Source organism: Salvelinus fontinalis, chromosome 24, assembly GCF_029448725.1.
Source record: "Salvelinus fontinalis isolate EN_2023a chromosome 24, ASM2944872v1, whole genome shotgun sequence".
NCBI classification, from domain to species: domain Eukaryota; kingdom Metazoa; phylum Chordata; class Actinopteri; order Salmoniformes; family Salmonidae; genus Salvelinus; species Salvelinus fontinalis.
Genome location: NC_074688.1, coordinates 8,207,912 through 8,215,795, shown reverse-complemented (window position 1 = coordinate 8,215,795; position 7,884 = coordinate 8,207,912).

Here is a 7,884-nt window from a genome sequence, read left to right as displayed (position 1 = left end):
GTCCTGGCACCAGACTGACAGTTCTCTGACCTCTCTGTAGACTGTCTCATCGTTGTCGGTGATCAGGCCTACCACTGTTGTGTCGTCAGCAAACTTAATGATGGTGTTGGAGTTGTGTTTGGCCACACAGTCGTGGGTGAACAGGGAATACAGAAGGGTACTAAGTACACACCCCTGAGCGGCCCCAGTGTTGAGGATCAGCATGGCAGACGTGTTGTTGCCTACCCTTACCACCTGGGAGCAGCCCGTCAGGAAGTCCAGGATCCAGATGCATGCAGAAGGGGGTGTTTAGTTCCAGGTTCCATAGCTTAGTGATGAGCTTCTTGGACACTATGGTGTTGACCGTTGAGCTGTAGTCAATGAACAGCATTCTCACATAGGTGTTCCTTTTGTCCAGGTGGGAAAGGGCAGTGTGGAGTGCGATTGAGATTGCGTCATCTGTGGATCTGTTGGGGTGGTATGTGAATTGGTGTGGGTCTAGTGTATCCGGGATGGTGGCGTTGATGTGAGCCATGACCAGCCTTTCAAAGCATTTCATGGCTACCGACGTGAGTGCTACGGGGCGGTAATCATGGTGGTGGTAGTGAGATGGTTTGGAGTTGCTTTACTGCCTCAGGACCCGGAGACGTGCCTTAATAGAAGGAACCATGAATGTAGCTCTCTATCAGAGAATTCTACAGGAGAATGTCAGGCCATCTGTCTATGAGCTGAAACGCAGCTGGGTCATGCAGCAAGACAATGATCCAAAAAACAGAATCAAGTCTACATGAAAATGGCTAAAAAGACACAAATTTGAAGTTTTGGAATGTTTTAGTCAAAGTCCAGACCTAATCCCAATTGAAATATTGTGTCAGGACTTGAAACGAGCAGTTCATGCTTGAAAACCCACAAATGTCACTGAGTTAAATCAGTTCTGCATGCAAGAGTGGGCCAAAATTCCTCCACAGCATTTGGAAGCGTTTAGTTGCAGTCACTGCAGCTAAAGGTGGTACACCAACTATTGAGTATGAGGGGGAAATTACTTTTCACACGGGGAAATTACTTTTCACACGGGGAAATTACTTTTCACACGGGGAAATTACTTTTCACACGGGGAAATTACTTTTCACACAGGGAAATTACTGGGGAAATTACTTTTCACACGGGGAAATTACTTTTCACACGGGGAAATTACTTTTCACACGGGGAAATTACTTTTCACACAGGGAAATTACTTTTCACACAGGGAAATTACTTTTCACACGGGGAAATTACTTTTCACACGGGGAAATTACTTTTCACACGGGGAAATTACTTTTCACACGGGGAAATTACTTTTCACACGGGGAAATTACTTTTCACACGGGGAAATTACTTTTCACACGGGGAAATTACTTTTCACACGGGGAAATTACTTTTCACACGGGGAAATTACTTTTCACACAGGGAAATTACTGGGGAAATTACTTTTCACACGGGGAAATTACTTTTCACACGGGGAAATTACTTTTCACACGGGGAAATTACTTTTCACACAGGGAAATTACTTTTCACACAGGGAAATTACTTTTCACACGGGGAAATTGTATGTTGCATAACTTTGTTAATTAACTAACTAAAATAAGTAGAGTTTTTTGTGTTACGTTTTTAATATTAGATTTTGTTAGAAGATCTGATAACATTCAGTATCCAAAATATGCAACATTTTAGAAATGGGGTAAATACTTTTTCACGGCACTGAATTTCCATCCTCTCAGGCTATGGGCACAATGTATGAATTTATGGTTGGATTAATCAGTGGCCAGTATGGAGAATTAAATAAAACCACAAATCCAAATACTTATCTACATCCATGGCTAATTTAGGAAACGGACAATTTTAGCTATAGCTAGATAGCCAACGGAGAACAACAACACAACGAGATGCAACAATAAAAAAAAATCTGCCAATGACGTTTGATATTTTGATCTGATGTGATTGGTGTGAAGCCACATCAAAACTGGCTTCCCTTGACACTTTTTTTGGTGCGTCAGACCATTCACAGTTGGTCTCACAAAGTTGAGCTCAATGCTGATTGGCTATAATTTTATACTTTTTTATCAAGGGAGGAAAATATGCTTGTTGACTTCCTTTACATTCAATGCTATGGGTGGCAACAATGTTATACTCTTTTTGACAAGACAGCATCAGATAGATGGGCTATACATAGAGAGAGGGGCACTGTTTTGTTTCCTCGGATGCTCTCTCCAGTGAAATACATTCAGCCTCTTGCGAATTGAAGGAAAATTATGAAATACAGAGAGATTAAAGACAAATAATTAATTATTTTTTTCTTGGTCAATTTTTTCGGGAAACCATGCATCGATGATTGCACTCCACTGTTGTCTCTGTCTGTCTGTTTGAGAACAGTCTGAAGGAATTTCAAAGTCCTGTCTATCTAGGCCTACATACAGTAAGTTACAGTCATATTCTATAGGTTAAATTGGGAATTCAGAGGTGGAAAGTTCTGGTTAGGTTTAGGGTTAAGCCAGCTCTAGGGTTAAGCCAGCTCTAAAAGTAACTTTAGGTTTAAGCTTGTGGTTGAGACTAGGGTTAGGGTTAGTGTTGTGGTTAGGGTTAGGGTTGAACCAGGATGTGGACATTGAGCTAGGGTTGGGGTTGTGGTTGAGGCTAGGGTTAGGGTAGTGGTTGAATCTAGGGTTAGGGTAGTGGTTGAAGCTAGGGTTAGGGTTGTGGTTGAGGCTAGGGTTAGAGTTGTCATTGAGACGAGGGTTAGAGTTATCATTGAGACTAGGGTTAGGGTTGTGGTTGAGGCTAGGGTTAGAGTTATCATTGAGACGAGGGTTAGAGTTATCATTGAGACTAGGGTTAGGGTTGTGGTTGAGGCTAGGGTTGGAGGTGTTGTTGAGGCTAGGGTTAGAGGTGTTGTTGAGGCTAGGGTTAGAGGTGTTGTTTAGGCTAGGGTTAGAGGTGTTGTTGAGGCTAGGATTAGGGTAGTGGTTGAGGCTAGGGTTAGGGTAGTGGTTGAGGCTAGGGTTAGGGTAGTGGTTGAGGCTAGGGTTAGGGTAGTGGTTGAGGCTAGGGTTAGGGTAGTGGTTGAAGCTAGGGTTAGGGTAGTGGTTGAAGCTAGGGTTAGGGTAGTGGTTGAGGCTAGGGTTAGGGTAGTGGTTGAGGCTAGGGTTAGGGCAGTGGTTGAGGCTAGGGTTAGGGTAGTGGTTGGGGTTAGGGTAGAGTTGTTGTTGAGGCTAGGGTTAGGGTAGTGGTTGAAGCTAGGGTTAGGGTAGTGGTTGAAGCTAGGGTTAGGGCAGTGGTTGAAGCTAGGGTTAGGGTAGTGGTTGAGGCTAGGGTTAAGGTAGTGGTTAAAGCTAGGGTTAGGGTAGTAGTTGAAGCTAGGGTTAGGGTAGTGGTTGAGGCTAGGGTTAGAGTTGTCGTTGAGGCTAGGGTTAGGGTAGTGGTTGAGGCTAGGGTTAGAGTTATCGTTGAGGCTAGGGTTAGGGTAGTGGTTGAGGCTAGGGTTAGGGTAGTGGTTGAGGTTAGGGTTAGGGTAGTGGTTGAGGCTAGGGTTAGGGTTGTGGTTGAAGCTAGGGTTAGGGTTGTGGTTGAAGCTAGGGTTAGGGCAGTGGTTGAGGCTAGGGTTAGGGTAGTGGTTGAGGCTAGGGTTAGGGTAGTGGTTGGGGTTAGGGTAGAGTTGTTGTTGAGGCTAGGATTAGGGTAGTGGTTGAAGCTAGGGTTAGGGTAGTAGTTGAGGCTAGGGTTAAGGTAGTGGTTAAAGCTAGGGTTAGGGTAGTAGTTGAAGCTAGGGTTAGGGTAGTGGTTGAAGCTAGGGTTAGGGTAGTGGTTGAAGCTAGGGTTAGGGTAGTGGTTGAAGCTAGGGTTAGAGTAGTGGTTAAAGCTAGGGTTAGAGTAGTGGTTGAAGCTAGGGTTAGGGTAGTGGTTGAGGCTAGGGTTAGGGTAGTGGTTGAAGCTAGGGTTAGGGTAGTGGTTGAAGCTAGGGTTAGGGTAGTGGTTGGGGTTAGGGTAGAGTTGAGGCCAGGGTTAAGGTAGTGGTTGAGGCTAGGGTTAGGGTAGTGGTTGAAGCTAGGGTTAGGGTAGTGGTTGAAGCTAGGGTTAGGGTAGTAGTTGAAGCTAGGGTTAGGGTAGTGGTTGAGGCTAGGCTTAGGGTAGTGGTTGAGGTTAGGGTTAGGGTAGTGGTTGGGGTTAGGGTAGAGTTGAGGCCAGGGTTAAGGTAGTGGTTGAGGCTAGGGTTAGGATAGTGGTTGAGGCTAGGGTTCGGGTAGTGGTTGAAGCTAGGGTTAGGGTAGTGGTTGGGGTTAGGGTTAGTGTTGAGGCCAGGGTTAAGTTAGTGGTTGAGGCTAGGGTTAGGGTAGTGGTTGAGGCTAGGGTTCGGGTAGTGGTTGAAGCTAGGGTTAGGGTAGTGGTTGAGGCTAGGGTTAGGGTAGTGGTTGAGGCTAGGGTTAGGGTAGTGGTTGAGGCTAGGGTTAGGGTAGTGGTTGAGGCTAGGGTTAGGGTAGTGGTTGAGGCTAGGGTTAGGGTAGTGGTTGGGGTTAGGGTTAGTGTTGAGGCCAGGGTTAAGGCAGTGGTTGAGGCTTGGGTTAGGTTAATGGTTGAGGCTAGGGTTGTGGTTGAGTGTTAGAGTTGAACAAGGATGTGGACATGAAGCTGTTGGGTGAATGACTCAGTGATATCACAGCCACCAATCAGAGAGTAATATGAGCTGTCCATGGTAATGCATGACAACCAATAACAGGGATATTAATTAAATTCCTGTCCTTGGTTTGTGAGAACAACCTCTGGAAGGCTGTACGTTATCAAATTAGGAAGGACAGTTTAGGCCCTGTCAACACTATGTGTGTGTGCGCACGTGTGTGTGTGTGCCAGTGTTTTATCCATGGGGAAATGGAGAGGTGTGACAGAAAAACAAGTGAGGGACTATAGAGAAATGGAAAGAGAGAGATATGTGGAATCGTGAGACATGGAAAGAGAGAGAGAGACAAGTCAAAGAGGGATGAGGGAGAGATGAAAGGATACTCAAACATGTGTCTTTCCTGTCACCAGTTGCCAGTAGCAACACATCCATGTCAAATGTAACATACACTGTTTAGTGAATTATTCAATATGATGGTGATTGATATTTCATTATTAAACTTCAATAGCATTGAGGAAATACATTATACTTACAAGTACATACAGTACACACAAACGTGCACACTATCACATTTACCTGAGTAGTAGTTGGTAGTTTCACCAGCTTGAGTGGGTAGCGAAGAAATCTTTTCCTTCAGGGGTCAACACACACACACACACACACACACACACACACACACACACACACACACACACACACACACACACACACACACACACACACACACACACATACATATACAAACATTACATTACACACACATACATATACTGTCACATCTGCTCCTGCTACACTCTCTGGTGTTCATTCGGTGTCTTCTTGACCTGCAGTTACTCCACCTGTACACTCTCTCTCTCTCCCTCTCTGTGTGATTGTGCGGTTGGAGACAGTTGTGCTGGAGGCAGAGCAGATCCCTACCAGCTGCAACTCGTTCCATAATCAAGATCTCTACAAATACTCAGTCCTGCCACTTTCACTCTGCCAGATTGTAATCTCTGCTCATTACCGCTCTGTCTCTGGCTCCTGTCTCTTGTTCCACATCTCACCACCCAACTACCTTGCTCTGGATTTTACTCACCACCACTACCTTAGATTCCCCTCAGGTCCTGTTTAACCTGTTCTACTCAGCTAACTCCAACCTCAGTCTCTACATCTGGCTTTTCTGCAACTCATCTGAGCTTCCCCGGATCTGCACTCCATATCTCCCTGTGTAAAAATAAATACTTTGGTTCATTCATCCCTGTTTCCTCATCTGAGTCTGCTCTTGGGTTCCCCTGTGTCGCTCCGATTAAAAACTTCTTAGGGATAGGGGGCAGTATTTTCACGTCCGGATGAAAAGCGTGCCCAAAGTAAACTGCCTGTTACTCAGGCCCAGAAGCCCATATAATTGGTAGATTTGGATAGAAAACACTCTAAAGTTTCTAAAACTGTTAAAATAATGTCTGTGAGTATAACAGAACTGATTTGGCAGGCGAAACCCCGAGGACAAACCAACGAGGGGAGAAAAAAAATTGAGGTCATAGTTTTTCCCATTAGGTTTCTATTGAAAGTCCTATTTAATAGGAAGCTGGTTACAGTTCCTATGTCTTCCACTAGATGTCAACAGTCTTTAGAAATTGGTTGATGTTTTTCTTTTGAGAAATGAAGAAGTACCGCTGTTCTTTGTAAGTGTCACTCCAGATAGATTCTACTGTTTGGTGCACGTAAACTAGAACGCACTTCACGTTGTTTTTATCCGGTATTGGAAACAGTTTATCCCGTCTTAAATTTGATCGATTATTTACGTTTTTGGATACCTTAGGTTGGATTAGGAACATTGTTTGAAATGTTTGGACCAAGTTTACAGGTAACTTATTAGATACTTTGTAGTCATGTTGGGCGAGTTGGAACCGGTGTATTTCTGAATCAAATGCGCAAAATAAATGGAAATTTTGAGGATATAAAGAAGGACATTATCGAACAAAAAGACCATTTGTGATGTTTCTGGGACATTTTGGAGTACCAACAGAAGAAGATCTTCAAAGTTAAGGCATTTATTATATCGTTATTTCTGACTTTTGTGTCGCCACCTGCCTGGTTGAAATGATTTTCATGTGTTTGTATGCGGGGCGCTGTCCTCAGATAATCGCATGGTCTGCTTTCGCCGTAAAGCCTTTTTGAAATCTGACACAGCGGCTGGATTAACAAGAAGTAAAGCTTTATTTTGATGTATTACACTTATATTTTTGTGAATCTTGAATATTGATATTTCTGTAGCTTGAATTTGGCGCTCTGCAATTTCACTGGATGTTGGCGCAGGAAGGGATCACTACAGGTTCTTAACATATACACACACAGATACATATACACATACATACACACACATACACACACATACATACAAATACACACACATTAAATCACACACACACACACACACACACACACACACACACACACACACACACACACACACACACACACACACACACACACACACACACACACACACACATACATGCACGTACAGTCATGGACAAAAGTTTTGAGAATGACACAAATATTAATTTCCACAAAGTTTGCTGCTTCAGTGTCTTTAGATATTTCTGTCAGATGTTATTATGGAAAACTGAAGTATAATTACAAGCATTTGAAAAGTGTCAAAGGCTTTTATTGACAATTACATGAAGTTGATGCAAAGAGTCAATATTTGCAGTGTTGACCCTTCTTTTTTAAGACCTCTGCAATCCGCCCTGGCATGCTGTTAATTAACTTCTGGGTCACATCCTGACTGATGGCAGCCCATTCTTGCATTATCAATGCTTGGAGTTTGTCAGAATTTGTGGATTGACCACAAGTTCTCAATGGAATTAAGGCCTGGAGAGTTTCCTGGCCATGGACCCAACATTGTTCCCCAAGCCACTTAGTTATCACTTTTGCCTTATGGCAAGGTGCACCATCATGCTGGAAAAGGCATTGTTCGTCACCAAGCTGTTCCTGGATGGTTGGGAGAAGTTGCTCTCGGAGGATGTGTTGGTACCATTCTTTATTCATGGCTGTGTTCTTAGGCAAAATTGTGAGTGAGCCCACTCCGTTGGCTGAGAAGCAACCCCACACATGAATGGTCTCAGGATGCTTTACTGTTGGCATGACACAGGACTGATGGTAGCTCTCACCTTGTCTTCTTCGGACAAGTTTTTTTCCAGATGCCCCAAACAATCGGAAAGGGGATTCATCAGAGAAAATGACTTTATCCCAGTCCTCAGCAGTGCAATCCCTGT